This window comes from Salmo salar, unplaced genomic scaffold (assembly GCF_965601325.2).
Source record: "Salmo salar unplaced genomic scaffold, fSalSal1 ptg000293l, whole genome shotgun sequence".
Classification (NCBI taxonomy): Eukaryota; Metazoa; Chordata; class Actinopteri; order Salmoniformes; family Salmonidae; genus Salmo; species Salmo salar.
This window is the reverse complement of record NW_027675346.1, coordinates 14,156-38,637: the sequence shown is the minus strand read 5'-3', so window position 1 is coordinate 38,637 and position 24,482 is coordinate 14,156. Positions and strand designations below refer to the sequence as shown.

Sequence of the window (24,482 nt, the reverse complement as noted above, 5' to 3'; positions counted from 1 at the left end):
TAGTCAATTCATCATTAAATGCTTAATACAAGGCAGTGTTGCTGATGAAATAGTGCAAGAGCACACCCTCGTGGACAAAATGCTTACAGCACCTGGTATTCCCAGGCGGTCTCCCATCCAAGTACTAACCAGGCCCGACCCTGCTTAGCTTCCGAGATCAGACGAGATCGGGCGTACCCAGGCTGGTATGGCCGTAAGCGAGAAAAAATCTCTTGCTACAACATATATAGTCAAAGTGAGTGTGATAAACAGACATTGCATTTTCACCAATTAGATAAGCAGCTTGAACTTTGTGTCACTGAAAAAGTAGAAGAAATTACAAACACTGTTCCCATCACTTTTTAGCACAGGTAGTTGGATAAAATACAAACTTTATTTCCTTTCATCATTTGAACAGGGCAAAGGAGCACAAAGCACACACAAGCTGCATTCAGCAACAATATTCTTGTTTGTCTTATAAATACAAGGCAGATGCTAATTGAAAACACAAGGAAATTTGATCCTATTAAAAAGGCAGGAAGCTGCATTTAGTCAATTCATCATTAAATGCTTACTACAAGGCAGTGTTGCTGATGAAATAGTGCAGGGGCACACCCTCGTGGACAAAATGCTTACAGCACCTGGTATTCCCAGGCGGTCTCCCATCCAAGTACTAACCAGGCCCGACCCTGCTTAGCTTCCGAGATCAGACGAGATCGGGCGTACCCAGGCTGGTATGGCCGTAAGCGAGAAACAATCTCTTGCTACAACATATATAGTCAAAGTGAGTGTGATAAACAGACATTGCATTTTCACCAATTAGATAAGCAGCTTGAACTTTGTGTCACTGAAAAAGTAGAAGAAATTACAAACACTGTTCCCATCACTTTTTACCACAGGTAGTTGGATAAAATACAAACTTTATTTCCTTTCATCATTTGAACAGGGCAAAGGAGCACAAAGCACACACAAGCTGCATTCAGCAACAATATTCTTGTTTGTCTTATAAATACAAGGCAGATGCTAATTGAAAACACAAGGAAATTTGATCCTATTAAAAAGGCAGGAAGCTGCATTTAGTCAATTCATCATTAAATGCTTACTACAAGGCAGTGTTGCTGATGAAATAGTGCAGGGGCACACCCTCGTGGACAAAATGCTTACAGCACCTGGTATTCCCAGGCGGTCTCCCATCCAAGTACTAACCAGGCCCGACCCTGCTTAGCTTCCGAGATCAGACGAGATCGGGCGTACCCAGGCTGGTATGGCCGTAAGCGAGAAACAATCTCTTGCTACAACATATATAGTCAAAGTGAGTCTGATAAAACAGACATTTAGTCAATTCATCATTAAATGCTTAATACAAGGCAGTGTTGCTGATGAAATAGTGCAAGAGCACACCCTCGTGGACAAAATGCTTACAGCACCTGGTATTCCCAGGCGATCTCCCATCCAAGTACTAACCAGGCCCGACCCTGCTTAGCTTCCGAGATCAGACGAGATCGGGCGTACCCAGGCTGGTATGGCCGTAAGCGAGAAACAATCTCTTGCTACAACATATATAGTCAAAGTGAGTGTGATAAACAGACATTGCATTTTCACCAATTAGATAAGCAGCTTGAACTTTGTGTCACTGAAAAAGTAGAAGAAATTACAAACACTGTTCCCATCACTTTTTAGCACAGGTAGTTGGATAAAATACAAACTTTATTTCCTTTCATCATTTGAACAGGGCAAAGGAGCACAAAGCACACACAAGCTGCATTCAGCAACAATATTCTTGTTTGTCTTATAAATACAAGGCAGATGCTAATTGAAAACACAAGGAAATTTGATCCTATTAAAAAGGCAGGAAGCTGCATTTAGTCAATTCATCATTAAATGCTTACTACAAGGCAGTGTTGCTGATGAAATAGTGCAGGGGCACACCCTCGTGGACAAAATGCTTACAGCACCTGGTATTCCCAGGCGGTCTCCCATCCAAGTACTAACCAGGCCCGACCCTGCTTAGCTTCCGAGATCAGACGAGATCGGGCGTACCCAGGCTGGTATGGCCGTAAGCGAGAAACAATCTCTTGCTACAACATATATAGTCAAAGTGAGTGTGATAAACAGACATTGCATTTTCACCAATTAGATAAGCAGCTTGAACTTTGTGTCACTGAAAAAGTAGAAGAAATTACAAACACTGTTCCCATCACTTTTTAGCACAGGTAGTTGGATAAAATACAAACTTTATTTCCTTTCATCATTTGAACAGGGCAAAGGAGCACAAAGCACACACAAGCTGCATTCAGCAACAATATTCTTGTTTGTCTTATAAATACAAGGCAGATGCTAATTGAAAACACAAGGAAATTTGATCCTATTAAAAAGGCAGGAAGCTGCATTTAGTCAATTCATCATTAAATGCTTACTACAAGGCAGTGTTGCTGATGAAATAGTGCAGGGGCACACCCTCGTGGACAAAATGCTTACAGCACCTGGTATTCCCAGGCGGTCTCCCATCCAAGTACTAACCAGGCCCGACCCTGCTTAGCTTCCGAGATCAGACGAGATCGGGCGTACCCAGGCTGGTATGGCCGTAAGCGAGAAACAATCTCTTGCTACAACATATATAGTCAAAGTGAGTCTGATAAAACAGACATTTAGTCAATTCATCATTAAATGCTTAATACAAGGCAGTGTTGCTGATGAAATAGTGCAAGAGCACACCCTCGTGGACAAAATGCTTACAGCACCTGGTATTCCCAGGCGATCTCCCATCCAAGTACTAACCAGGCCCGACCCTGCTTAGCTTCCGAGATCAGACGAGATCGGGCGTACCCAGGCTGGTATGGCCGTAAGCGAGAAACAATCTCTTGCTACAACATATATAGTCAAAGTGAGTGTGATAAACAGACATTGCATTTTCACCAATTAGATAAGCAGCTTGAACTTTGTGTCACTGAAAAAGTAGAAGAAATTACAAACACTGTTCCCATCACTTTTTAGCACAGGTAGTTGGATAAAATACAAACTTTATTTCCTTTCATCATTTGAACAGGGCAAAGGAGCACAAAGCACACACAAGCTGCATTCAGCAACAATATTCTTGTTTGTCTTATAAATACAAGGCAGATGCTAATTGAAAACACAAGGAAATTTGATCCTATTAAAAAGGCAGGAAGCTGCATTTAGTCAATTCATCATTAAATGCTTACTACAAGGCAGTGTTGCTGATGAAATAGTGCAGGGGCACACCCTCGTGGACAAAATGCTTACAGCACCTGGTATTCCCAGGCGGTCTCCCATCCAAGTACTAACCAGGCCCGACCCTGCTTAGCTTCCGAGATCAGACGAGATCGGGCGTACCCAGGCTGGTATGGCCGTAAGCGAGAAACAATCTCTTGCTACAACATATATAGTCAAAGTGAGTGTGATAAACAGACATTGCATTTTCACCAATTAGATAAGCAGCTTGAACTTTGTGTCACTGAAAAAGTAGAAGAAATTACAAACACTGTTCCCATCACTTTTTAGCACAGGTAGTTGGATAAAATACAAACTTTATTTCCTTTCATCATTTGAACAGGGCAAAGGAGCACAAAGCACACACAAGCTGCATTCAGCAACAATATTCTTGTTTGTCTTATAAATACAAGGCAGATGCTAATTGAAAACACAAGGAAATTTGATCCTATTAAAAAGGCAGGAAGCTGCATTTAGTCAATTCATCATTAAATGCTTACTACAAGGCAGTGTTGCTGATGAAATAGTGCAGGGGCACACCCTCGTGGACAAAATGCTTACAGCACCTGGTATTCCCAGGCGGTCTCCCATCCAAGTACTAACCAGGCCCGACCCTGCTTAGCTTCCGAGATCAGACGAGATCGGGCGTACCCAGGCTGGTATGGCCGTAAGCGAGAAACAATCTCTTGCTACAACATATATAGTCAAAGTGAGTGTGATAAACAGACATTGCATTTTCACCAATTAGATAAGCAGCTTGAACTTTGTGTCACTGAAAAAGTAGAAGAAATTACAAACACTGTTCCCATCACTTTTTAGCACAGGTAGTTGGATAAAATACAAACTTTATTTCCTTTCATCATTTGAACAGGGCAAAGGAGCACAAAGCACACACAAGCTGCATTCAGCAACAATATTCTTGTTTGTCTTATAAATACAAGGCAGATGCTAATTGAAAACACAAGGAAATTTGATCCTATTAAAAAGGCAGGAAGCTGCATTTAGTCAATTCATCATTAAATGCTTACTACAAGGCAGTGTTGCTGATGAAATAGTGCAGGGGCACACCCTCGTGGACAAAATGCTTACAGCACCTGGTATTCCCAGGCGGTCTCCCATCCAAGTACTAACCAGGCCCGACCCTGCTTAGCTTCCGAGATCAGACGAGATCGGGCGTACCCAGGCTGGTATGGCCGTAAGCGAGAAACAATCTCTTGCTACAACATATATAGTCAAAGTGAGTCTGATAAAACAGACATTTAGTCAATTCATCATTAAATGCTTAATACAAGGCAGTGTTGCTGATGAAATAGTGCAAGAGCACACCCTCGTGGACAAAATGCTTACAGCACCTGGTATTCCCAGGCGGTCTCCCATCCAAGTACTAACCAGGCCCGACCCTGCTTAGCTTCCGAGATCAGACGAGATCGGGCGTACCCAGGCTGGTATGGCCGTAAGCGAGAAACAATCTCTTGCTACAACATATATAGTCAAAGTGAGTGTGATAAACAGACATTGCATTTTCACCAATTAGATAAGCAGCTTGAACTTTGTGTCACTGAAAAAGTAGAAGAAATTACAAACACTGTTCCCATCACTTTTTAGCACAGGTAGTTGGATAAAATACAAACTTTATTTCCTTTCATCATTTGAACAGGGCAAAGGAGCACAAAGCACACACAAGCTGCATTCAGCAACAATATTCTTGTTTGTCTTATAAATACAAGGCAGATGCTAATTGAAAACACAAGGAAATTTGATCCTATTAAAAAGGCAGGAAGCTGCATTTAGTCAATTCATCATTAAATGCTTACTACAAGGCAGTGTTGCTGATGAAATAGTGCAGGGGCACACCCTCGTGGACAAAATGCTTACAGCACCTGGTATTCCCAGGCGGTCTCCCATCCAAGTACTAACCAGGCCCGACCCTGCTTAGCTTCCGAGATCAGACGAGATCGGGCGTACCCAGGCTGGTATGGCCGTAAGCGAGAAACAATCTCTTGCTACAACATATATAGTCAAAGTGAGTGTGATAAACAGACATTGCATTTTCACCAATTAGATAAGCAGCTTGAACTTTGTGTCACTGAAAAAGTAGAAGAAATTACAAACACTGTTCCCATCACTTTTTAGCACAGGTAGTTGGATAAAATACAAACTTTATTTCCTTTCATCATTTGAACAGGGCAAAGGAGCACAAAGCACACACAAGCTGCATTCAGCAACAATATTCTTGTTTGTCTTATAAATACAAGGCAGATGCTAATTGAAAACACAAGGAAATTTGATCCTATTAAAAAGGCAGGAAGCTGCATTTAGTCAATTCATCATTAAATGCTTACTACAAGGCAGTGTTGCTGATGAAATAGTGCAGGGGCACACCCTCGTGGACAAAATGCTTACAGCACCTGGTATTCCCAGGCGGTCTCCCATCCAAGTACTAACCAGGCCCGACCCTGCTTAGCTTCCGAGATCAGACGAGATCGGGCGTACCCAGGCTGGTATGGCCGTAAGCGAGAAACAATCTCTTGCTACAACATATATAGTCAAAGTGAGTCTGATAAAACAGACATTTAGTCAATTCATCATTAAATGCTTAATACAAGGCAGTGTTGCTGATGAAATAGTGCAAGAGCACACCCTCGTGGACAAAATGCTTACAGCACCTGGTATTCCCAGGCGATCTCCCATCCAAGTACTAACCAGGCCCGACCCTGCTTAGCTTCCGAGATCAGACGAGATCGGGCGTACCCAGGCTGGTATGGCCGTAAGCGAGAAACAATCTCTTGCTACAACATATATAGTCAAAGTGAGTGTGATAAACAGACATTGCATTTTCACCAATTAGATAAGCAGCTTGAACTTTGTGTCACTGAAAAAGTAGAAGAAATTACAAACACTGTTCCCATCACTTTTTAGCACAGGTAGTTGGATAAAATACAAACTTTATTTCCTTTCATCATTTGAACAGGGCAAAGGAGCACAAAGCACACACAAGCTGCATTCAGCAACAATATTCTTGTTTGTCTTATAAATACAAGGCAGATGCTAATTGAAAACACAAGGAAATTTGATCCTATTAAAAAGGCAGGAAGCTGCATTTAGTCAATTCATCATTAAATGCTTACTACAAGGCAGTGTTGCTGATGAAATAGTGCAGGGGCACACCCTCGTGGACAAAATGCTTACAGCACCTGGTATTCCCAGGCGGTCTCCCATCCAAGTACTAACCAGGCCCGACCCTGCTTAGCTTCCGAGATCAGACGAGATCGGGCGTACCCAGGCTGGTATGGCCGTAAGCGAGAAACAATCTCTTGCTACAACATATATAGTCAAAGTGAGTGTGATAAACAGACATTGCATTTTCACCAATTAGATAAGCAGCTTGAACTTTGTGTCACTGAAAAAGTAGAAGAAATTACAAACACTGTTCCCATCACTTTTTAGCACAGGTAGTTGGATAAAATACAAACTTTATTTCCTTTCATCATTTGAACAGGGCAAAGGAGCACAAAGCACACACAAGCTGCATTCAGCAACAATATTCTTGTTTGTCTTATAAATACAAGGCAGATGCTAATTGAAAACACAAGGAAATTTGATCCTATTAAAAAGGCAGGAAGCTGCATTTAGTCAATTCATCATTAAATGCTTACTACAAGGCAGTGTTGCTGATGAAATAGTGCAGGGGCACACCCTCGTGGACAAAATGCTTACAGCACCTGGTATTCCCAGGCGGTCTCCCATCCAAGTACTAACCAGGCCCGACCCTGCTTAGCTTCCGAGATCAGACGAGATCGGGCGTACCCAGGCTGGTATGGCCGTAAGCGAGAAACAATCTCTTGCTACAACATATATAGTCAAAGTGAGTGTGATAAACAGACATTGCATTTTCACCAATTAGATAAGCAGCTTGAACTTTGTGTCACTGAAAAAGTAGAAGAAATTACAAACACTGTTCCCATCACTTTTTAGCACAGGTAGTTGGATAAAATACAAACTTTATTTCCTTTCATCATTTGAACAGGGCAAAGGAGCACAAAGCACACACAAGCTGCATTCAGCAACAATATTCTTGTTTGTCTTATAAATACAAGGCAGATGCTAATTGAAAACACAAGGAAATTTGATCCTATTAAAAAGGCAGGAAGCTGCATTTAGTCAATTCATCATTAAATGCTTACTACAAGGCAGTGTTGCTGATGAAATAGTGCAGGGGCACACCCTCGTGGACAAAATGCTTACAGCACCTGGTATTCCCAGGCGGTCTCCCATCCAAGTACTAACCAGGCCCGACCCTGCTTAGCTTCCGAGATCAGACGAGATCGGGCGTACCCAGGCTGGTATGGCCGTAAGCGAGAAACAATCTCTTGCTACAACATATATAGTCAAAGTGAGTGTGATAAACAGACATTGCATTTTCACCAATTAGATAAGCAGCTTGAACTTTGTGTCACTGAAAAAGTAGAAGAAATTACAAACACTGTTCCCATCACTTTTTAGCACAGGTAGTTGGATAAAATACAAACTTTATTTCCTTTCATCATTTGAACAGGGCAAAGGAGCACAAAGCACACACAAGCTGCATTCAGCAACAATATTCTTGTTTGTCTTATAAATACAAGGCAGATGCTAATTGAAAACACAAGGAAATTTGATCCTATTAAAAAGGCAGGAAGCTGCATTTAGTCAATTCATCATTAAATGCTTACTACAAGGCAGTGTTGCTGATGAAATAGTGCAGGGGCACACCCTCGTGGACAAAATGCTTACAGCACCTGGTATTCCCAGGCGGTCTCCCATCCAAGTACTAACCAGGCCCGACCCTGCTTAGCTTCCGAGATCAGACGAGATCGGGCGTACCCAGGCTGGTATGGCCGTAAGCGAGAAACAATCTCTTGCTACAACATATATAGTCAAAGTGAGTCTGATAAAACAGACATTTAGTCAATTCATCATTAAATGCTTAATACAAGGCAGTGTTGCTGATGAAATAGTGCAAGAGCACACCCTCGTGGACAAAATGCTTACAGCACCTGGTATTCCCAGGCGGTCTCCCATCCAAGTACTAACCAGGCCCGACCCTGCTTAGCTTCCGAGATCAGACGAGATCGGGCGTACCCAGGCTGGTATGGCCGTAAGCGAGAAACAATCTCTTGCTACAACATATATAGTCAAAGTGAGTGTGATAAACAGACATTGCATTTTCACCAATTAGATAAGCAGCTTGAACTTTGTGTCACTGAAAAAGTAGAAGAAATTACAAACACTGTTCCCATCACTTTTTAGCACAGGTAGTTGGATAAAATACAAACTTTATTTCCTTTCATCATTTGAACAGGGCAAAGGAGCACAAAGCACACACAAGCTGCATTCAGCAACAATATTCTTGTTTGTCTTATAAATACAAGGCAGATGCTAATTGAAAACACAAGGAAATTTGATCCTATTAAAAAGGCAGGAAGCTGCATTTAGTCAATTCATCATTAAATGCTTACTACAAGGCAGTGTTGCTGATGAAATAGTGCAGGGGCACACCCTCGTGGACAAAATGCTTACAGCACCTGGTATTCCCAGGCGGTCTCCCATCCAAGTACTAACCAGGCCCGACCCTGCTTAGCTTCCGAGATCAGACGAGATCGGGCGTACCCAGGCTGGTATGGCCGTAAGCGAGAAACAATCTCTTGCTACAACATATATAGTCAAAGTGAGTGTGATAAACAGACATTGCATTTTCACCAATTAGATAAGCAGCTTGAACTTTGTGTCACTGAAAAAGTAGAAGAAATTACAAACACTGTTCCCATCACTTTTTAGCACAGGTAGTTGGATAAAATACAAACTTTATTTCCTTTCATCATTTGAACAGGGCAAAGGAGCACAAAGCACACACAAGCTGCATTCAGCAACAATATTCTTGTTTGTCTTATAAATACAAGGCAGATGCTAATTGAAAACACAAGGAAATTTGATCCTATTAAAAAGGCAGGAAGCTGCATTTAGTCAATTCATCATTAAATGCTTACTACAAGGCAGTGTTGCTGATGAAATAGTGCAGGGGCACACCCTCGTGGACAAAATGCTTACAGCACCTGGTATTCCCAGGCGGTCTCCCATCCAAGTACTAACCAGGCCCGACCCTGCTTAGCTTCCGAGATCAGACGAGATCGGGCGTACCCAGGCTGGTATGGCCGTAAGCGAGAAACAATCTCTTGCTACAACATATATAGTCAAAGTGAGTGTGATAAACAGACATTGCATTTTCACCAATTAGATAAGCAGCTTGAACTTTGTGTCACTGAAAAAGTAGAAGAAATTACAAACACTGTTCCCATCACTTTTTAGCACAGGTAGTTGGATAAAATACAAACTTTATTTCCTTTCATCATTTGAACAGGGCAAAGGAGCACAAAGCACACACAAGCTGCATTCAGCAACAATATTCTTGTTTGTCTTATAAATACAAGGCAGATGCTAATTGAAAACACAAGGAAATTTGATCCTATTAAAAAGGCAGGAAGCTGCATTTAGTCAATTCATCATTAAATGCTTACTACAAGGCAGTGTTGCTGATGAAATAGTGCAGGGGCACACCCTCGTGGACAAAATGCTTACAGCACCTGGTATTCCCAGGCGGTCTCCCATCCAAGTACTAACCAGGCCCGACCCTGCTTAGCTTCCGAGATCAGACGAGATCGGGCGTACCCAGGCTGGTATGGCCGTAAGCGAGAAACAATCTCTTGCTACAACATATATAGTCAAAGTGAGTCTGATAAAACAGACATTTAGTCAATTCATCATTAAATGCTTAATACAAGGCAGTGTTGCTGATGAAATAGTGCAAGAGCACACCCTCGTGGACAAAATGCTTACAGCACCTGGTATTCCCAGGCGGTCTCCCATCCAAGTACTAACCAGGCCCGACCCTGCTTAGCTTCCGAGATCAGACGAGATCGGGCGTACCCAGGCTGGTATGGCCGTAAGCGAGAAACAATCTCTTGCTACAACATATATAGTCAAAGTGAGTGTGATAAACAGACATTGCATTTTCACCAATTAGATAAGCAGCTTGAACTTTGTGTCACTGAAAAAGTAGAAGAAATTACAAACACTGTTCCCATCACTTTTTAGCACAGGTAGTTGGATAAAATACAAACTTTATTTCCTTTCATCATTTGAACAGGGCAAAGGAGCACAAAGCACACACAAGCTGCATTCAGCAACAATATTCTTGTTTGTCTTATAAATACAAGGCAGATGCTAATTGAAAACACAAGGAAATTTGATCCTATTAAAAAGGCAGGAAGCTGCATTTAGTCAATTCATCATTAAATGCTTACTACAAGGCAGTGTTGCTGATGAAATAGTGCAGGGGCACACCCTCGTGGACAAAATGCTTACAGCACCTGGTATTCCCAGGCGGTCTCCCATCCAAGTACTAACCAGGCCCGACCCTGCTTAGCTTCCGAGATCAGACGAGATCGGGCGTACCCAGGCTGGTATGGCCGTAAGCGAGAAACAATCTCTTGCTACAACATATATAGTCAAAGTGAGTCTGATAAAACAGACATTTAGTCAATTCATCATTAAATGCTTAATACAAGGCAGTGTTGCTGATGAAATAGTGCAAGAGCACACCCTCGTGGACAAAATGCTTACAGCACCTGGTATTCCCAGGCGGTCTCCCATCCAAGTACTAACCAGGCCCGACCCTGCTTAGCTTCCGAGATCAGACGAGATCGGGCGTACCCAGGCTGGTATGGCCGTAAGCGAGAAACAATCTCTTGCTACAACATATATAGTCAAAGTGAGTGTGATAAACAGACATTGCATTTTCACCAATTAGATAAGCAGCTTGAACTTTGTGTCACTGAAAAAGTAGAAGAAATTACAAACACTGTTCCCATCACTTTTTAGCACAGGTAGTTGGATAAAATACAAACTTTATTTCCTTTCATCATTTGAACAGGGCAAAGGAGCACAAAGCACACACAAGCTGCATTCAGCAACAATATTCTTGTTTGTCTTATAAATACAAGGCAGATGCTAATTGAAAACACAAGGAAATTTGATCCTATTAAAAAGGCAGGAAGCTGCATTTAGTCAATTCATCATTAAATGCTTACTACAAGGCAGTGTTGCTGATGAAATAGTGCAGGGGCACACCCTCGTGGACAAAATGCTTACAGCACCTGGTATTCCCAGGCGGTCTCCCATCCAAGTACTAACCAGGCCCGACCCTGCTTAGCTTCCGAGATCAGACGAGATCGGGCGTACCCAGGCTGGTATGGCCGTAAGCGAGAAACAATCTCTTGCTACAACATATATAGTCAAAGTGAGTCTGATAAAACAGACATTTAGTCAATTCATCATTAAATGCTTAATACAAGGCAGTGTTGCTGATGAAATAGTGCAAGAGCACACCCTCGTGGACAAAATGCTTACAGCACCTGGTATTCCCAGGCGGTCTCCCATCCAAGTACTAACCAGGCCCGACCCTGCTTAGCTTCCGAGATCAGACGAGATCGGGCGTACCCAGGCTGGTATGGCCGTAAGCGAGAAACAGTCTCTTGCTACAACATATATAGTCAAAGTGAGTGTGATAAACAGACATTGCATTTTCACCAATTAGATAAGCAGCTTGAACTTTGTGTCACTGAAAAAGTAGAAGAAATTACAAACGCTGTTCCCATCACTTTTTAGCACAGGTAGTTGGATAAAATACAAACTTTATTTCCTTTCATCATTTGAACAGGGCAAAGGAGCACAAAGCACACACAAGCTGCATTCAGCAACAATATTCTTGTTTGTCTTATAAATACAAGGCAGATGCTAATTGAAAACACAAGGAAATTTGATCCTATTAAAAAGGCAGGAAGCTGCATTTAGTCAATTCATCATTAAATGCTTACTACAAGGCAGTGTTGCTGATGAAATAGTGCAGGGGCATACCCTCGTGGACAAAATGCTTACAGCACCTGGTATTCCCAGGCGGTCTCCCATCCAAGTACTAACCAGGCCCGACCCTGCTTAGCTTCCGAGATCAGACGAGATCGGGCGTACCCAGGCTGGTATGGCCGTAAGCGAGAAACAATCTCTTGCTACAACATATATAGTCAAAGTGAGTCTGATAAAACAGACATTTAGTCAATTCATCATTAAATGCTTAATACAAGGCAGTGTTGCTGATGAAATAGTGCAAGAGCACACCCTCGTGGACAAAATGCTTACAGCACCTGGTATTCCCAGGCGATCTCCCATCCAAGTACTAACCAGGCCCGACCCTGCTTAGCTTCCGAGATCAGACGAGATCGGGCGTACCCAGGCTGGTATGGCCGTAAGCGAGAAACAATCTCTTGCTACAACATATATAGTCAAAGTGAGTGTGATAAACAGACATTGCATTTTCACCAATTAGATAAGCAGCTTGAACTTTGTGTCACTGAAAAAGTAGAAGAAATTACAAACACTGTTCCCATCACTTTTTAGCACAGGTAGTTGGATAAAATACAAACTTTATTTCCTTTCATCATTTGAACAGGGCAAAGGAGCACAAAGCACACACAAGCTGCATTCAGCAACAATATTCTTGTTTGTCTTATAAATACAAGGCAGATGCTAATTGAAAACACAAGGAAATTTGATCCTATTAAAAAGGCAGGAAGCTGCATTTAGTCAATTCATCATTAAATGCTTACTACAAGGCAGTGTTGCTGATGAAATAGTGCAGGGGCACACCCTCGTGGACAAAATGCTTACAGCACCTGGTATTCCCAGGCGGTCTCCCATCCAAGTACTAACCAGGCCCGACCCTGCTTAGCTTCCGAGATCAGACGAGATCGGGCGTACCCAGGCTGGTATGGCCGTAAGCGAGAAACAATCTCTTGCTACAACATATATAGTCAAAGTGAGTGTGATAAACAGACATTGCATTTTCACCAATTAGATAAGCAGCTTGAACTTTGTGTCACTGAAAAAGTAGAAGAAATTACAAACACTGTTCCCATCACTTTTTAGCACAGGTAGTTGGATAAAATACAAACTTTATTTCCTTTCATCATTTGAACAGGGCAAAGGAGCACAAAGCACACACAAGCTGCATTCAGCAACAATATTCTTGTTTGTCTTATAAATACAAGGCAGATGCTAATTGAAAACACAAGGAAATTTGATCCTATTAAAAAGGCAGGAAGCTGCATTTAGTCAATTCATCATTAAATGCTTACTACAAGGCAGTGTTGCTGATGAAATAGTGCAGGGGCACACCCTCGTGGACAAAATGCTTACAGCACCTGGTATTCCCAGGCGGTCTCCCATCCAAGTACTAACCAGGCCCGACCCTGCTTAGCTTCCGAGATCAGACGAGATCGGGCGTACCCAGGCTGGTATGGCCGTAAGCGAGAAACAATCTCTTGCTACAACATATATAGTCAAAGTGAGTCTGATAAAACAGACATTTAGTCAATTCATCATTAAATGCTTAATACAAGGCAGTGTTGCTGATGAAATAGTGCAAGAGCACACCCTCGTGGACAAAATGCTTACAGCACCTGGTATTCCCAGGCGGTCTCCCATCCAAGTACTAACCAGGCCCGACCCTGCTTAGCTTCCGAGATCAGACGAGATTGGGCGTACCCAGGCTGGTATGGCCGTAAGCGAGAAACAACCTCTTGCTACAACATATATAGTCAAAGTGAGTGTGATAAACAGACATTGCATTTTCACCAATTAGATAAGCAGCTTGAACTTTGTGTCACTGAAAAAGTAGAAGAAATTACAAACACTGTTCCCATCACTTTTTAGCACAGGTAGTTGGATAAAATACAAACTTTATTTCCTTTCATCATTTGAACAGGGCAAAGGAGCACAAAGCACACACAAGCTGCATTCAGCAACAATATTCTTGTTTGTCTTATAAATACAAGGCAGATGCTAATTGAAAACACAAGGAAATTTGATCCTATTAAAAAGGCAGGAAGCTGCATTTAGTCAATTCATCATTAAATGCTTACTACAAGGCAGTGTTGCTGATGAAATAGTGCAGGGGCACACCCTCGTGGACAAAATGCTTACAGCACCTGGTATTCCCAGGCGGTCTCCCATCCAAGTACTAACCAGGCCCGACCCTGCTTAGCTTCCGAGATCAGACGAGATCGGGCGTACCCAGGCTGGTATGGCCGTAAGCGAGAAACAATCTCTTGCTACAACATATATAGTCAAAGTGAGTCTGATAAAACAGACATTTAGTCAATTCATCATTAAATGCTTAATACAAGGCAGTGTTGCTGATGAAATAGTGCAAGAGCACACCCTCGTGGACAAAATGCTTACAGCACCTGGTATTCCCAGGCGGTCTCCCATCCAAGTACTAACCAGGCCCGACCCTGCTTAGCTTCCGAGATCAGACGAGATCGGGCGTACCCAGGCTGGTATGGCCGTAAGCGAGAAACAATCTCTTGCTACAACATATATAGTCAAAGTGAGTGTGATAAACAGACATTGCATTTTCACCAATTAGATAAGCAGCTTGAACTTTGTGTCACTGAAAAAGTAGAAGAAATTACAAACACTGTTCCCATCACTTTTTAGCACAGGTAGTTGGATAAAATACAAACTTTATTTCCTTTCATCATTTGAACAGGGCAAAGGAGCACAAAGCACACACAAGCTGCATTCAGCAACAATATTCTTGTTTGTCTTATAAATACAAGGCAGATGCTAATTGAAAACACAAGGAAATTTGATCCTATTAAAAAGGCAGGAAGCTGCATTTAGTCAATTCATCATTAAATGCTTACTACAAGGCAGTGTTGCTGATGAAATAGTGCAGGGGCACACCCTCGTGGACAAAATGCTTACAGCACCTGGTATTCCCAGGCGGTCTCCCATCCAAGTACTAACCAGGCCCGACCCTGCTTAGCTTCCGAGATCAGACGAGATCGGGCGTACCCAGGCTGGTATGGCCGTAAGCGAGAAACAATCTCTTGCTACAACATATATAGTCAAAGTGAGTCTGATAAAACAGACATTTAGTCAATTCATCATTAAATGCTTAATACAAGGCAGTGTTGCTGATGAAATAGTGCAAGAGCACACCCTCGTGGACAAAATGCTTACAGCACCTGGTATTCCCAGGCGGTCTCCCATCCAAGTACTAACCAGGCCCGACCCTGCTTAGCTTCCGAGATCAGACGAGATTGGGCGTACCCAGGCTGGTATGGCCGTAAGCGAGAAACAACCTCTTGCTACAACATATATAGTCAAAGTGAGTGTGATAAACAGACATTGCATTTTCACCAATTAGATAAGCAGCTTGAACTTTGTGTCACTGAAAAAGTAGAAGAAATTACAAACACTGTTCCCATCACTTTTTAGCACAGGTAGTTGGATAAAATACAAACTTTATTTCCTTTCATCATTTGAACAGGGCAAAGGAGCACAAAGCACACACAAGCTGCATTCAGCAACAATATTCTTGTTTGTCTTATAAATACAAGGCAGATGCTAATTGAAAACACAAGGAAATTTGATCCTATTAAAAAGGCAGGAAGCTGCATTTAGTCAATTCATCATTAAATGCTTACTACAAGGCAGTGTTGCTGATGAAATAGTGCAGGGGCACACCCTCGTGGACAAAATGCTTACAGCACCTGGTATTCCCAGGCGGTCTCCCATCCAAGTACTAACCAGGCCCGACCCTGCTTAGCTTCCGAGATCAGACGAGATCGGGCGTACCCAGGCTGGTATGGCCGTAAGCGAGAAACAATCTCTTGCTACAACATATATAGTCAAAGTGAGTCTGATAAAACAGACATTTAGTCAATTCATCATTAAATGCTTAATACAAGGCAGTGTTGCTGATGAAATAGTGCAAGAGCACACCCTCGTGGACAAAATGCTTACAGCACCTGGTATTCCCAGGCGGTCTCCCATCCAAGTACTAACCAGGCCCGACCCTGCTTAGCTTCCGAGATCAGACGAGATCGGGCGTACCCAGGCTGGTATGGCCGTAAGCGAGAAACAATCTCTTGCTACAACATATATAGTCAAAGTGAGTCTGATAAAACAGACATTTAGTCAATTCATCATTAAATGCTTAATACAAGGCAGTGTTGCTGATGAAATAGTGCAAGAGCACACCCTCGTGGACAAAATGCTTACAGCACCTGGTATTCCCAGGCGGTCTCCCATCCAAGTACTAACCAGGCCCGACCCTGCTTAGCTTCCGAGATCAGACGAGATCGGGCGTACCCAGGCTGGTATGGCCGTAAGCGAGAAACAATCTCTTGCTACAACATATATAGTCAAAGTGAGTGTGATAAACAGACATTGCATTTTCACCAATTAGATAAGCAGCTTGAACTTTGTGTCACTGAAAAAGTAGAAGAAATTACAAACACTGTTCCCATCACTTTTTAGCACAGGTAGTTGGATAAAATACAAACTTTATTTCCTTTCATCATTTGAACAGGGCAAAGGAGCACAAAGCACACACAAGCTGCATTCAGCAACAATATTCTTGTTTGTCTTATAAATACAAGGCAGATGCTAATTGAAAACACAAGGAAATTTGATCCTATTAAAAAGGCAGGAAGCTGCATTTAGTCAATTCATCATTAAATGCTTACTACAAGGCAGTGTTGCTGATGAAATAGTGCAGGGGCACACCCTCGTGGACAAAATGCTTACAGCACCTGGTATTCCCAGGCGGTCTCCCATCCAAGTACTAACCAGGCCCGACCCTGCTTAGCTTCCGAGATCAGACGAGATCGGGCGTACCCAGGCTGGTATGGCCGTAAGCGAGAAACAATCTCTTGCTACAACATATATAGTCAAAGTGAGTGTGATAAACAGACATTGCATTTTCACCAATTAGATAAGCAGCTTGAACTTTGTGTCACTGAAAAAGTAGAAGAAATTACAAACACTGTTCCCATCACTTTTTAGCACAGGTAGTTGGATAAAATACAAACTTTATTTCCTTTCATCATTTGAACAGGGCAAAGGAGCACAAAGCACACACAAGCTGCATTCAGCAACAATATTCTTGTTTGTCTTATAAATACAAGGCAGATGCTAATTGAAAACACAAGGAAATTTGATCCTATTAAAAAGGCAGGAAGCTGCATTTAGTCAATTCATCATTAAATGCTTACTACAAGGCAGTGTTGCTGATGAAATAGTGCAGGGGCACACCCTCGTGGACAAAATGCTTACAGCACCTGGTATTCCCAGGCGGTCTCCCATCCAAGTACTAACCAGGCCCGACCCTGCTTAGCTTCCGAGATCAGACGAGATCGGGCGTACCCAGGCTGGTATGGCCGTAAGCGAGAAACAATCTCTTGCTACAACATATATAGTCAAAGTGAGTGTGATAAACAGACATTGCATTTTCACCAATTAGATAAGCAGCTTGAACTTTGTGTCACTGAAAAAGTAGAAGAAATTACAAACACTGTTCCCATCACTTTTTAGCACAGGTAGTTGGATAAAATACAAACTTTATTTCCTTTCATCATTTGAACAGGGCAAAGGAGCACAAAGCACACACAAGCTGCATTCAGCAACAATATTCTTGTTTGTCTTATAAATACAAGGCAGATGCTAATTGAAAACACAAGGAAATTTGATCCTATTAAAAAGGCAGGAAGCTGCATTTAGTCAATTCATCATTAAATGCTTACTACAAGGCAGTGTTGCTGATGAAATAGTGCAGGGGCACACCCTCGTGGACAAAATGCTTACAGCACCTGGTATTCCCAGGCGGTCTCCCATCCAAGTACTAACCAGGCCCGACCCTGCTTAGCTTCCGAGATCAGACGAGATCGGGCGTACCCAGGCTGGTATGGCCGTAAGCGAGAAACAATCTCTTGCTACAACATATATAGTCAAAGTGAGTCTGATAAAACAGACATTTAGTCAATTCATCATTAAATGCTTAATACAAGGCAGTGTTGCTGATGAAATAGTGCAAGAGCACACCCTCGTGGACAAAATGCTTACAGCACCTGGTATTCCCAGGCGGTCTCCCATCCAAGTACTAACCAGGCCCGACCCTGCTTAGCTTCCGAGATCAGACGAGATTGGGCGTACCCAGGCTGGTATGGCCGTAAGCGAGAAACAACCTCTTGCTACAACATATATAGTCAAAGTGAGTGTGATAAACAGACATTGCATTTTCACCAATTAGATAAGCAGCTTGAACTTTGTGTCACTGAAAAAGTAGAAGAAATTACAAACACTGTTCCCATCACTTTTTAGCACAGGTAGTTGGATAAAATACAAACTTTATTTCCTTTCATCATTTGAACAGGGCAAAGGAGCACAAAGCACACACAAGCTGCATTCAGCAACAATATTCTTGTTTGTCTTATAAATACAAGGCAGATGCTAATTGAAAACACAAGGAAATTTGATCCTATTAAAAAGGCAGGAAGCTGCATTTAGTCAATTCATCATTAAATGCTTACTACAAGGCAGTGTTGCTGATGAAATAGTGCAGGGGCACACCCTCGTGGACAAAATGCTTACAGCACCTGGTATTCCCAGGCGGTCTCCCATCCAAGTACTAACCAGGCCCGACCCTGCTTAGCTTCCGAGATCAGACGAGATCGGGCGTACCCAGGCTGGTATGGCCGTAAGCGAGAAACAATCTCTTGCTACAACATATATAGTCAAAGTGAGTCTGATAAAACAGACATTTAGTCAATTCATCATTAAATGCTTAATACAAGGCAGTGTTGCTGATGAAATAGTGCAAGAGCACACCCTCGTGGACAAAATGCTTACAGCACCTGGTATTCCCAGGCGGTCTCCCATCCAAGTACTAACCAGGCCCGACCCTGCTTAGCTTCCGAGATCAGACGAGATCGGGCGTACCCAGGCTGGTATGGCCGTAAGCGAGAAACAATCTCTTGCTACAACATATATAGTCAAAGTGAGTCTGATAAAACAGACATTTAGTCAATTCATCATTAAATGCTTAATACAAGGCAGTGTTGCTGATGAAATAGTGCAAGAGCACACCCTCGTGGACAAAATGCTTACAGCACCTGGTATTCCCAGGCGGTCTCCCATCCAAGTACTAACCAGGCCCGACCCTGCTTAGCTTCCGAGATCAGACGAGATCGGGCGTACCCAGGCTGGTATGGCCGTAAGCGAGAAACAATCTCTTGCTACAACATATATAGTCAAAGTGAGTGTGATAAACAGACATTGCATTTTCACCAATTAGATAAGCAGCTTGAACTTTGTGTCACTGAAAAAGTAGAAGAAATTACAAACACTGTTCCCATCACTTTTTAGCACAGGTAGTTGGATAAAATACAAACTTTATTTCCTTTCATCATTTGAACAGGGCAAAGGAGCACAAAGCACACACAAGCTGCATTCAGCAACAATATTCTTGTTTGTCTTATAAATACAAGGCAGATGCTAATTGAAAACACAAGGAAATTTGATCCTATTAAAAAGGCAGGAAGCTGCATTTAGTCAATTCATCATTAAATGCTTACTACAAGGCAGTGTTGCTGATGAAATAGTGCAGGGGCACACCCTCGTGGACAAAATGCTTACAGCACCTGGTATTCCCAGGCGGTCTCCCATCCAAGTACTAACCAGGCCCGACCCTGCTTAGCTTCCGAGATCAGACGAGATCGGGCGTACCCAGGCTGGTATGGCCGTAAGCGAGAAACAATCTCTTGCTACAACATATATAGTCAAAGTGAGTCTGATAAAACAGACATTTAGTCAATTCATCATTAAATGCTTAATACAAGGCAGTGTTGCTGATGAAATAGTGCAAGAGCACACCCTCGTGGACAAAATGCTTACAGCACCTGGTATTCCCAGGCGGTCTCCCATCCAAGTACTAACCAGGCCCGACCCTGCTTAGCTTCCGAGATCAGACGAGATTGGGCGTACCCAGGCTGGTATGGCCGTAAGCGAGAAACAACCTCTTGCTACAACATATATAGTCAAAGTGAGTGTGATAAACAGACATTGCATTTTCACCAATTAGATAAGCAGCTTGAACTTTGTGTCACTGAAAAAGTAGAAGAAATTACAAACACTGTTCCCATCACTTTTTAGCACAGGTAGTTGGATAAAATACAAACTTTATTTCCTTTCATCATTTGAACAGGGCAAAGGAGCACAAAGCACACACAAGCTGCATTCAGCAACAATATTCTTGTTTGTCTTATAAATACAAGGCAGATGCTAATTGAAAACACAAGGAAATTTGATCCTATTAAAAAGGCAGGAAGCTGCATTTAGTCAATTCATCATTAAATGCTTACTACAAGGCAGTGTTGCTGATGAAATAGTGCAGGGGCACACCCTCGTGGACAAAATGCTTACAGCACCTGGTATTCCCAGGCGGTCTCCCATCCAAGTACTAACCAGGCCCGACCCTGCTTAGCTTCCGAGATCAGACGAGATCGGGCGTACCCAGGCTGGTATGGCCGTAAGCGAGAAACAATCTCTTGCTACAACATATATAGTCAAAGTGAGTCTGATAAAACAGACATTTAGTCAATTCATCATTAAATGCTTAATACAAGGCAGTGTTGCTGATGAAATAGTGCAAGAGCACACCCTCGTGGACAAAATGCTTACAGCACCTGGTATTCCCAGGCGGTCTCCCATCCAAGTACTAACCAGGCCCGACCCTGCTTAGCTTCCGAGATCAGACGAGATCGGGCGTACCCAGGCTGGTATGGCCGTAAGCGAGAAACAATCTCTTGCTACAACATATATAGTCAAAGTGAGTCTGATAAAACAGACATTTAGTCAATTCATCATTAAATGCTTAATACAAGGCAGTGTTGCTGATGAAATAGTGCAAGAGCACACCCTCGTGGACAAAATGCTTACAGCACCTGGTATTCCCAGGCGGTCTCCCATCCAAGTACTAACCAGGCCCGACCCTGCTTAGCTTCCGAGATCAGACGAGATCGGGCGTACCCAGGCTGGTATGGCCGTAAGCGAGAAACAATCTCTTGCTACAACATATATAGTCAAAGTGAGTGTGATAAACAGACATTGCATTTTCACCAATTAGATAAGCAGCTTGAACTTTGTGTCACTGAAAAAGTAGAAGAAATTACAAACACTGTTCCCATCACTTTTTAGCACAGGTAGTTGGATAAAATACAAACTTTATTTCCTTTCATCATTTGAACAGGGCAAAGGAGCACAAAGCACACACAAGCTGCATTCAGCAACAATATTCTTGTTTGTCTTATAAATACAAGGCAGATGCTAATTGAAAACACAAGGAAATTTGATCCTATTAAAAAGGCAGGAAGCTGCATTTAGTCAATTCATCATTAAATGCTTACTACAAGGCAGTGTTGCTGATGAAATAGTGCAGGGGCACACCCTCGTGGACAAAATGCTTACAGCACCTGGTATTCCCAGGCGGTCTCCCATCCAAGTACTAACCAGGCCCGACCCTGCTTAGCTTCCGAGATCAGACGAGATCGGGCGTACCCAGGCTGGTATGGCCGTAAGCGAGAAACAATCTCTTGCTACAACATATATAGTCAAAGTGAGTGTGATAAACAGACATTGCATTTTCACCAATTAGATAAGCAGCTTGAACTTTGTGTCACTGAAAAAGTAGAAGAAATTACAAACACTGTTCCCATCACTTTTTAGCACAGGTAGTTGGATAAAATACAAACTTTATTTCCTTTCATCATTTGAACAGGGCAAAGGAGCACAAAGCACACACAAGCTGCATTCAGCAACAATATTCTTGTTTGTCTTATAAATACAAGGCAGATGCTAATTGAAAACACAAGGAAATTTGATCCTATTAAAAAGGCAGGAAGCTGCATTTAGTCAATTCATCATTAAATGCTTACTACAAGGCAGTGTTGCTGATGAAATAGTGCAGGGGCACACCCTCGTGGACAAAATGCTTACAGCACCTGGTATTCCCAGGCGGTCTCCCATCCAAGTACTAACCAGGCCCGACCCTGCTTAGCTTCCGAGATCAGACGAGATCGGGCGTACCCAGGCTGGTATGGCCGTAAGCGAGAAACAATCTCTTGCTACAACATATATAGTCAAAGTGAGTGTGATAAACAGACATTGCATTTTCACCAATTAGATAAGCAGCTTGAACTTTGTGTCACTGAAAAAGTAGAAGAAATTACAAACACTGTTCCCATCACTTTTTAGCACAGGTAGTTGGATAAAATACAAACTTTATTTCCTTTCATCATTTGAACAGGGCAAAGGAGCACAAAGCACACACAAGCTGCATTCAGCAACAATATTCTTGTTTGTCTTATAAATACAAGGCAGATGCTAATTGAAAACACAAGGAAATTTGATCCTATTAAAAAGGCAGGAAGCTGCATTTAGTCAATTCATCATTAAATGCTTACTACAAGGCAGTGTTGCTGATGAAATAGTGCAGGGGCACACCCTCGTGGACAAAATGCTTACAGCACCTGGTATTCCCAGGCGGTCTCCCATCCAAGTACTAACCAGGCCCGACCCTGCTTAGCTTCCGAGATCAGACGAGATCGGGCGTACCCAGGCTGGTATGGCCGTAAGCGAGAAACAATCTCTTGCTACAACATATATAGTCAAAGTGAGTCTGATAAAACAGACATTTAGTCAATTCATCATTAAATGCTTAATACAAGGCAGTGTTGCTGATGAAATAGTGCAAGAGCACACCCTCGTGGACAAAATGCTTACAGCACCTGGTATTCCCAGGCGGTCTCCCATCCAAGTACTAACCAGGCCCGACCCTGCTTAGCTTCCGAGATCAGACGAGATCGGGCGTACCCAGGCTGGTATGGCCGTAAGCGAGAAACAATCTCTTGCTACAACATATATAGTCAAAGTGAGTGTGATAAACAGACATTGCATTTTCACCAATTAGATAAGCAGCTTGAACTTTGTGTCACTGAAAAAGTAGAAGAAATTACAAACACTGTTCCCATCACTTTTTAGCACAGGTAGTTGGATAAAATACAAACTTTATTTCCTTTCATCATTTGAACAGGGCAAAGGAGCACAAAGCACACACAAGCTGCATTCAGCAACAATATTCTTGTTTGTCTTATAAATACAAGGCAGATGCTAATTGAAAACACAAGGAAATTTGATCCTATTAAAAAGGCAGGAAGCTGCATTTAGTCAATTCATCATTAAATGCTTACTACAAGGCAGTGTTGCTGATGAAATAGTGCAGGGGCACACCCTCGTGGACAAAATGCTTACAGCACCTGGTATTCCCAGGCGGTCTCCCATCCAAGTACTAACCAGGCCCGACCCTGCTTAGCTTCCGAGATCAGACGAGATCGGGCGTACCCAGGCTGGTATGGCCGTAAGCGAGAAACAATCTCTTGCTACAACATATATAGTCAAAGTGAGTCTGATAAAACAGACATTTAGTCAATTCATCATTAAATGCTTACTACAAGGCAGTGTTGCTGATGAAATAGTGCAAGAGCACACCCTCGTGGACAAAATGCTTACAGCACCTGGTATTCCAAGGCGGTCTCCCATCCAAGTACTAACCAGGCCCGACCCTGCTTAGCTTCCGAGATCAGACGAGATTGGGCGTACCCAGGCTGGTATGGCCGTAAGCGAGAAACAACCTCTTGCTACAACATATATAGTCAAAGTGAGTGTGATAAACAGACATTGCATTTTCACCAATTAGATAAGCAGCTTGAACTTTGTGTCACTGAAAAAGTAGAAGAAATTACAAACACTGTTCCCATCACTTTTTAGCACAGGTAGTTGGATAAAATACAAACTTTATTTCCTTTCATCATTTGAACAGGGCAAAGGAGCACAAAGCACACACAAGCTGCATTCAGCAACAATATTCTTGTTTGTCTTATAAATACAAGGCAGATGCTAATTGAAAACACAAGGAAATTTGATCCTATTAAAAAGGCAGGAAGCTGCATTTAGTCAATTCATCATTAAATGCTTACTACAAGGCAGTGTTGCTGATGAAATAGTGCAGGGGCACACCCTCGTGGACAAAATGCTTACAGCACCTGGTATTCCCAGGCGGTCTCCCATCCAAGTACTAACCAGGCCCAACCCTGCTTAGCTTCCGAGATCAGACGAGATCGGGCGTACCCAGGCTGGTATGGCCGTAAGCGAGAAACAATCTCTTGCTACAACATATATAGTCAAAGTGAGTCTGATAAAACAGACATTTAGTCAATTCATCATTAAATGCTTACTACAAGGCAGTGTTGCTGATGAAATAGTGCAAGAGCACACCC

The 24,482-nt window shown here is 42.5% G+C and overlaps 58 non-coding genes across 58 annotated transcripts; all 58 read right to left on the bottom strand.

The window, feature by feature from the left end:
* Positions 1-80: 80 nt before the first annotated feature.
* Positions 81-199, bottom strand: LOC145873679 (5S ribosomal RNA). The gene has a single exon (XR_014389314.1). It is a non-coding gene; the product is annotated as a 5S ribosomal RNA (ribosomal RNA).
* Positions 200-608: 409 nt separating this feature from the next.
* LOC145873668 (5S ribosomal RNA) lies at positions 609-727 on the bottom strand. Its single transcript, XR_014389303.1, has one exon. It is a non-coding gene; the product is annotated as a 5S ribosomal RNA (ribosomal RNA).
* A 409-nt stretch (positions 728-1,136) lies between these two features.
* LOC145873657 (5S ribosomal RNA) lies at positions 1,137-1,255 on the bottom strand. The gene has a single exon (XR_014389292.1). It is a non-coding gene; the product is annotated as a 5S ribosomal RNA (ribosomal RNA).
* Positions 1,256-1,394: 139 nt separating this feature from the next.
* Positions 1,395-1,513, bottom strand: LOC145867521 (5S ribosomal RNA). Its single transcript, XR_014383514.1, has one exon. It is a non-coding gene; the product is annotated as a 5S ribosomal RNA (ribosomal RNA).
* Positions 1,514-1,922: 409 nt separating this feature from the next.
* Positions 1,923-2,041, bottom strand: LOC145873646 (5S ribosomal RNA). Its single transcript, XR_014389281.1, has one exon. It is a non-coding gene; the product is annotated as a 5S ribosomal RNA (ribosomal RNA).
* Positions 2,042-2,450: 409 nt separating this feature from the next.
* Positions 2,451-2,569, bottom strand: LOC145873635 (5S ribosomal RNA). Its single transcript, XR_014389270.1, has one exon. It is a non-coding gene; the product is annotated as a 5S ribosomal RNA (ribosomal RNA).
* A 139-nt stretch (positions 2,570-2,708) lies between these two features.
* On the bottom strand, positions 2,709-2,827 carry LOC145867520 (5S ribosomal RNA). Its single transcript, XR_014383513.1, has one exon. It is a non-coding gene; the product is annotated as a 5S ribosomal RNA (ribosomal RNA).
* A 409-nt stretch (positions 2,828-3,236) lies between these two features.
* LOC145873624 (5S ribosomal RNA) lies at positions 3,237-3,355 on the bottom strand. Its single transcript, XR_014389259.1, has one exon. It is a non-coding gene; the product is annotated as a 5S ribosomal RNA (ribosomal RNA).
* Positions 3,356-3,764: 409 nt separating this feature from the next.
* Positions 3,765-3,883, bottom strand: LOC145873613 (5S ribosomal RNA). The gene has a single exon (XR_014389248.1). It is a non-coding gene; the product is annotated as a 5S ribosomal RNA (ribosomal RNA).
* A 409-nt stretch (positions 3,884-4,292) lies between these two features.
* On the bottom strand, positions 4,293-4,411 carry LOC145873602 (5S ribosomal RNA). Its single transcript, XR_014389237.1, has one exon. It is a non-coding gene; the product is annotated as a 5S ribosomal RNA (ribosomal RNA).
* Positions 4,412-4,550: 139 nt separating this feature from the next.
* LOC145873590 (5S ribosomal RNA) lies at positions 4,551-4,669 on the bottom strand. The gene has a single exon (XR_014389225.1). It is a non-coding gene; the product is annotated as a 5S ribosomal RNA (ribosomal RNA).
* A 409-nt stretch (positions 4,670-5,078) lies between these two features.
* LOC145873579 (5S ribosomal RNA) lies at positions 5,079-5,197 on the bottom strand. Its single transcript, XR_014389214.1, has one exon. It is a non-coding gene; the product is annotated as a 5S ribosomal RNA (ribosomal RNA).
* A 409-nt stretch (positions 5,198-5,606) lies between these two features.
* LOC145873568 (5S ribosomal RNA) lies at positions 5,607-5,725 on the bottom strand. Its single transcript, XR_014389203.1, has one exon. It is a non-coding gene; the product is annotated as a 5S ribosomal RNA (ribosomal RNA).
* Positions 5,726-5,864: 139 nt separating this feature from the next.
* Positions 5,865-5,983, bottom strand: LOC145867518 (5S ribosomal RNA). The gene has a single exon (XR_014383511.1). It is a non-coding gene; the product is annotated as a 5S ribosomal RNA (ribosomal RNA).
* A 409-nt stretch (positions 5,984-6,392) lies between these two features.
* Positions 6,393-6,511, bottom strand: LOC145873557 (5S ribosomal RNA). Its single transcript, XR_014389192.1, has one exon. It is a non-coding gene; the product is annotated as a 5S ribosomal RNA (ribosomal RNA).
* A 409-nt stretch (positions 6,512-6,920) lies between these two features.
* On the bottom strand, positions 6,921-7,039 carry LOC145873546 (5S ribosomal RNA). Its single transcript, XR_014389181.1, has one exon. It is a non-coding gene; the product is annotated as a 5S ribosomal RNA (ribosomal RNA).
* Positions 7,040-7,448: 409 nt separating this feature from the next.
* LOC145873535 (5S ribosomal RNA) lies at positions 7,449-7,567 on the bottom strand. Its single transcript, XR_014389170.1, has one exon. It is a non-coding gene; the product is annotated as a 5S ribosomal RNA (ribosomal RNA).
* A 409-nt stretch (positions 7,568-7,976) lies between these two features.
* Positions 7,977-8,095, bottom strand: LOC145873524 (5S ribosomal RNA). The gene has a single exon (XR_014389159.1). It is a non-coding gene; the product is annotated as a 5S ribosomal RNA (ribosomal RNA).
* A 139-nt stretch (positions 8,096-8,234) lies between these two features.
* LOC145873513 (5S ribosomal RNA) lies at positions 8,235-8,353 on the bottom strand. The gene has a single exon (XR_014389148.1). It is a non-coding gene; the product is annotated as a 5S ribosomal RNA (ribosomal RNA).
* Positions 8,354-8,762: 409 nt separating this feature from the next.
* Positions 8,763-8,881, bottom strand: LOC145873502 (5S ribosomal RNA). Its single transcript, XR_014389137.1, has one exon. It is a non-coding gene; the product is annotated as a 5S ribosomal RNA (ribosomal RNA).
* A 409-nt stretch (positions 8,882-9,290) lies between these two features.
* Positions 9,291-9,409, bottom strand: LOC145873491 (5S ribosomal RNA). Its single transcript, XR_014389126.1, has one exon. It is a non-coding gene; the product is annotated as a 5S ribosomal RNA (ribosomal RNA).
* A 409-nt stretch (positions 9,410-9,818) lies between these two features.
* LOC145873479 (5S ribosomal RNA) lies at positions 9,819-9,937 on the bottom strand. The gene has a single exon (XR_014389114.1). It is a non-coding gene; the product is annotated as a 5S ribosomal RNA (ribosomal RNA).
* Positions 9,938-10,076: 139 nt separating this feature from the next.
* Positions 10,077-10,195, bottom strand: LOC145873468 (5S ribosomal RNA). Its single transcript, XR_014389103.1, has one exon. It is a non-coding gene; the product is annotated as a 5S ribosomal RNA (ribosomal RNA).
* A 409-nt stretch (positions 10,196-10,604) lies between these two features.
* Positions 10,605-10,723, bottom strand: LOC145873457 (5S ribosomal RNA). The gene has a single exon (XR_014389092.1). It is a non-coding gene; the product is annotated as a 5S ribosomal RNA (ribosomal RNA).
* A 139-nt stretch (positions 10,724-10,862) lies between these two features.
* Positions 10,863-10,981, bottom strand: LOC145873446 (5S ribosomal RNA). The gene has a single exon (XR_014389081.1). It is a non-coding gene; the product is annotated as a 5S ribosomal RNA (ribosomal RNA).
* A 409-nt stretch (positions 10,982-11,390) lies between these two features.
* On the bottom strand, positions 11,391-11,509 carry LOC145873435 (5S ribosomal RNA). The gene has a single exon (XR_014389070.1). It is a non-coding gene; the product is annotated as a 5S ribosomal RNA (ribosomal RNA).
* A 139-nt stretch (positions 11,510-11,648) lies between these two features.
* Positions 11,649-11,767, bottom strand: LOC145873424 (5S ribosomal RNA). Its single transcript, XR_014389059.1, has one exon. It is a non-coding gene; the product is annotated as a 5S ribosomal RNA (ribosomal RNA).
* A 409-nt stretch (positions 11,768-12,176) lies between these two features.
* On the bottom strand, positions 12,177-12,295 carry LOC145873413 (5S ribosomal RNA). The gene has a single exon (XR_014389048.1). It is a non-coding gene; the product is annotated as a 5S ribosomal RNA (ribosomal RNA).
* A 139-nt stretch (positions 12,296-12,434) lies between these two features.
* Positions 12,435-12,553, bottom strand: LOC145867517 (5S ribosomal RNA). Its single transcript, XR_014383510.1, has one exon. It is a non-coding gene; the product is annotated as a 5S ribosomal RNA (ribosomal RNA).
* Positions 12,554-12,962: 409 nt separating this feature from the next.
* Positions 12,963-13,081, bottom strand: LOC145873402 (5S ribosomal RNA). The gene has a single exon (XR_014389037.1). It is a non-coding gene; the product is annotated as a 5S ribosomal RNA (ribosomal RNA).
* A 409-nt stretch (positions 13,082-13,490) lies between these two features.
* LOC145873391 (5S ribosomal RNA) lies at positions 13,491-13,609 on the bottom strand. The gene has a single exon (XR_014389026.1). It is a non-coding gene; the product is annotated as a 5S ribosomal RNA (ribosomal RNA).
* Positions 13,610-13,748: 139 nt separating this feature from the next.
* Positions 13,749-13,867, bottom strand: LOC145868822 (5S ribosomal RNA). The gene has a single exon (XR_014384818.1). It is a non-coding gene; the product is annotated as a 5S ribosomal RNA (ribosomal RNA).
* A 409-nt stretch (positions 13,868-14,276) lies between these two features.
* Positions 14,277-14,395, bottom strand: LOC145873380 (5S ribosomal RNA). Its single transcript, XR_014389015.1, has one exon. It is a non-coding gene; the product is annotated as a 5S ribosomal RNA (ribosomal RNA).
* Positions 14,396-14,534: 139 nt separating this feature from the next.
* LOC145873368 (5S ribosomal RNA) lies at positions 14,535-14,653 on the bottom strand. The gene has a single exon (XR_014389003.1). It is a non-coding gene; the product is annotated as a 5S ribosomal RNA (ribosomal RNA).
* Positions 14,654-15,062: 409 nt separating this feature from the next.
* Positions 15,063-15,181, bottom strand: LOC145873357 (5S ribosomal RNA). Its single transcript, XR_014388992.1, has one exon. It is a non-coding gene; the product is annotated as a 5S ribosomal RNA (ribosomal RNA).
* A 139-nt stretch (positions 15,182-15,320) lies between these two features.
* On the bottom strand, positions 15,321-15,439 carry LOC145868821 (5S ribosomal RNA). The gene has a single exon (XR_014384817.1). It is a non-coding gene; the product is annotated as a 5S ribosomal RNA (ribosomal RNA).
* Positions 15,440-15,848: 409 nt separating this feature from the next.
* Positions 15,849-15,967, bottom strand: LOC145873346 (5S ribosomal RNA). Its single transcript, XR_014388981.1, has one exon. It is a non-coding gene; the product is annotated as a 5S ribosomal RNA (ribosomal RNA).
* Positions 15,968-16,106: 139 nt separating this feature from the next.
* LOC145873335 (5S ribosomal RNA) lies at positions 16,107-16,225 on the bottom strand. The gene has a single exon (XR_014388970.1). It is a non-coding gene; the product is annotated as a 5S ribosomal RNA (ribosomal RNA).
* A 139-nt stretch (positions 16,226-16,364) lies between these two features.
* On the bottom strand, positions 16,365-16,483 carry LOC145873324 (5S ribosomal RNA). The gene has a single exon (XR_014388959.1). It is a non-coding gene; the product is annotated as a 5S ribosomal RNA (ribosomal RNA).
* Positions 16,484-16,892: 409 nt separating this feature from the next.
* Positions 16,893-17,011, bottom strand: LOC145873313 (5S ribosomal RNA). The gene has a single exon (XR_014388948.1). It is a non-coding gene; the product is annotated as a 5S ribosomal RNA (ribosomal RNA).
* Positions 17,012-17,420: 409 nt separating this feature from the next.
* On the bottom strand, positions 17,421-17,539 carry LOC145873302 (5S ribosomal RNA). The gene has a single exon (XR_014388937.1). It is a non-coding gene; the product is annotated as a 5S ribosomal RNA (ribosomal RNA).
* A 409-nt stretch (positions 17,540-17,948) lies between these two features.
* On the bottom strand, positions 17,949-18,067 carry LOC145873291 (5S ribosomal RNA). The gene has a single exon (XR_014388926.1). It is a non-coding gene; the product is annotated as a 5S ribosomal RNA (ribosomal RNA).
* Positions 18,068-18,206: 139 nt separating this feature from the next.
* Positions 18,207-18,325, bottom strand: LOC145868820 (5S ribosomal RNA). Its single transcript, XR_014384816.1, has one exon. It is a non-coding gene; the product is annotated as a 5S ribosomal RNA (ribosomal RNA).
* Positions 18,326-18,734: 409 nt separating this feature from the next.
* On the bottom strand, positions 18,735-18,853 carry LOC145873280 (5S ribosomal RNA). The gene has a single exon (XR_014388915.1). It is a non-coding gene; the product is annotated as a 5S ribosomal RNA (ribosomal RNA).
* Positions 18,854-18,992: 139 nt separating this feature from the next.
* Positions 18,993-19,111, bottom strand: LOC145873269 (5S ribosomal RNA). Its single transcript, XR_014388904.1, has one exon. It is a non-coding gene; the product is annotated as a 5S ribosomal RNA (ribosomal RNA).
* A 139-nt stretch (positions 19,112-19,250) lies between these two features.
* LOC145873257 (5S ribosomal RNA) lies at positions 19,251-19,369 on the bottom strand. The gene has a single exon (XR_014388892.1). It is a non-coding gene; the product is annotated as a 5S ribosomal RNA (ribosomal RNA).
* Positions 19,370-19,778: 409 nt separating this feature from the next.
* Positions 19,779-19,897, bottom strand: LOC145873246 (5S ribosomal RNA). Its single transcript, XR_014388880.1, has one exon. It is a non-coding gene; the product is annotated as a 5S ribosomal RNA (ribosomal RNA).
* A 139-nt stretch (positions 19,898-20,036) lies between these two features.
* Positions 20,037-20,155, bottom strand: LOC145868819 (5S ribosomal RNA). The gene has a single exon (XR_014384815.1). It is a non-coding gene; the product is annotated as a 5S ribosomal RNA (ribosomal RNA).
* A 409-nt stretch (positions 20,156-20,564) lies between these two features.
* On the bottom strand, positions 20,565-20,683 carry LOC145873235 (5S ribosomal RNA). The gene has a single exon (XR_014388867.1). It is a non-coding gene; the product is annotated as a 5S ribosomal RNA (ribosomal RNA).
* A 139-nt stretch (positions 20,684-20,822) lies between these two features.
* Positions 20,823-20,941, bottom strand: LOC145873223 (5S ribosomal RNA). The gene has a single exon (XR_014388856.1). It is a non-coding gene; the product is annotated as a 5S ribosomal RNA (ribosomal RNA).
* Positions 20,942-21,080: 139 nt separating this feature from the next.
* Positions 21,081-21,199, bottom strand: LOC145873212 (5S ribosomal RNA). Its single transcript, XR_014388845.1, has one exon. It is a non-coding gene; the product is annotated as a 5S ribosomal RNA (ribosomal RNA).
* Positions 21,200-21,608: 409 nt separating this feature from the next.
* Positions 21,609-21,727, bottom strand: LOC145873201 (5S ribosomal RNA). Its single transcript, XR_014388834.1, has one exon. It is a non-coding gene; the product is annotated as a 5S ribosomal RNA (ribosomal RNA).
* Positions 21,728-22,136: 409 nt separating this feature from the next.
* On the bottom strand, positions 22,137-22,255 carry LOC145873190 (5S ribosomal RNA). The gene has a single exon (XR_014388823.1). It is a non-coding gene; the product is annotated as a 5S ribosomal RNA (ribosomal RNA).
* Positions 22,256-22,664: 409 nt separating this feature from the next.
* Positions 22,665-22,783, bottom strand: LOC145873179 (5S ribosomal RNA). Its single transcript, XR_014388812.1, has one exon. It is a non-coding gene; the product is annotated as a 5S ribosomal RNA (ribosomal RNA).
* Positions 22,784-22,922: 139 nt separating this feature from the next.
* Positions 22,923-23,041, bottom strand: LOC145873168 (5S ribosomal RNA). The gene has a single exon (XR_014388801.1). It is a non-coding gene; the product is annotated as a 5S ribosomal RNA (ribosomal RNA).
* Positions 23,042-23,450: 409 nt separating this feature from the next.
* Positions 23,451-23,569, bottom strand: LOC145873158 (5S ribosomal RNA). Its single transcript, XR_014388791.1, has one exon. It is a non-coding gene; the product is annotated as a 5S ribosomal RNA (ribosomal RNA).
* Positions 23,570-23,708: 139 nt separating this feature from the next.
* Positions 23,709-23,827, bottom strand: LOC145869864 (5S ribosomal RNA). The gene has a single exon (XR_014385860.1). It is a non-coding gene; the product is annotated as a 5S ribosomal RNA (ribosomal RNA).
* Positions 23,828-24,236: 409 nt separating this feature from the next.
* Positions 24,237-24,355, bottom strand: LOC145871744 (5S ribosomal RNA). Its single transcript, XR_014387375.1, has one exon. It is a non-coding gene; the product is annotated as a 5S ribosomal RNA (ribosomal RNA).
* Positions 24,356-24,482: the final 127 nt, after the last annotated feature.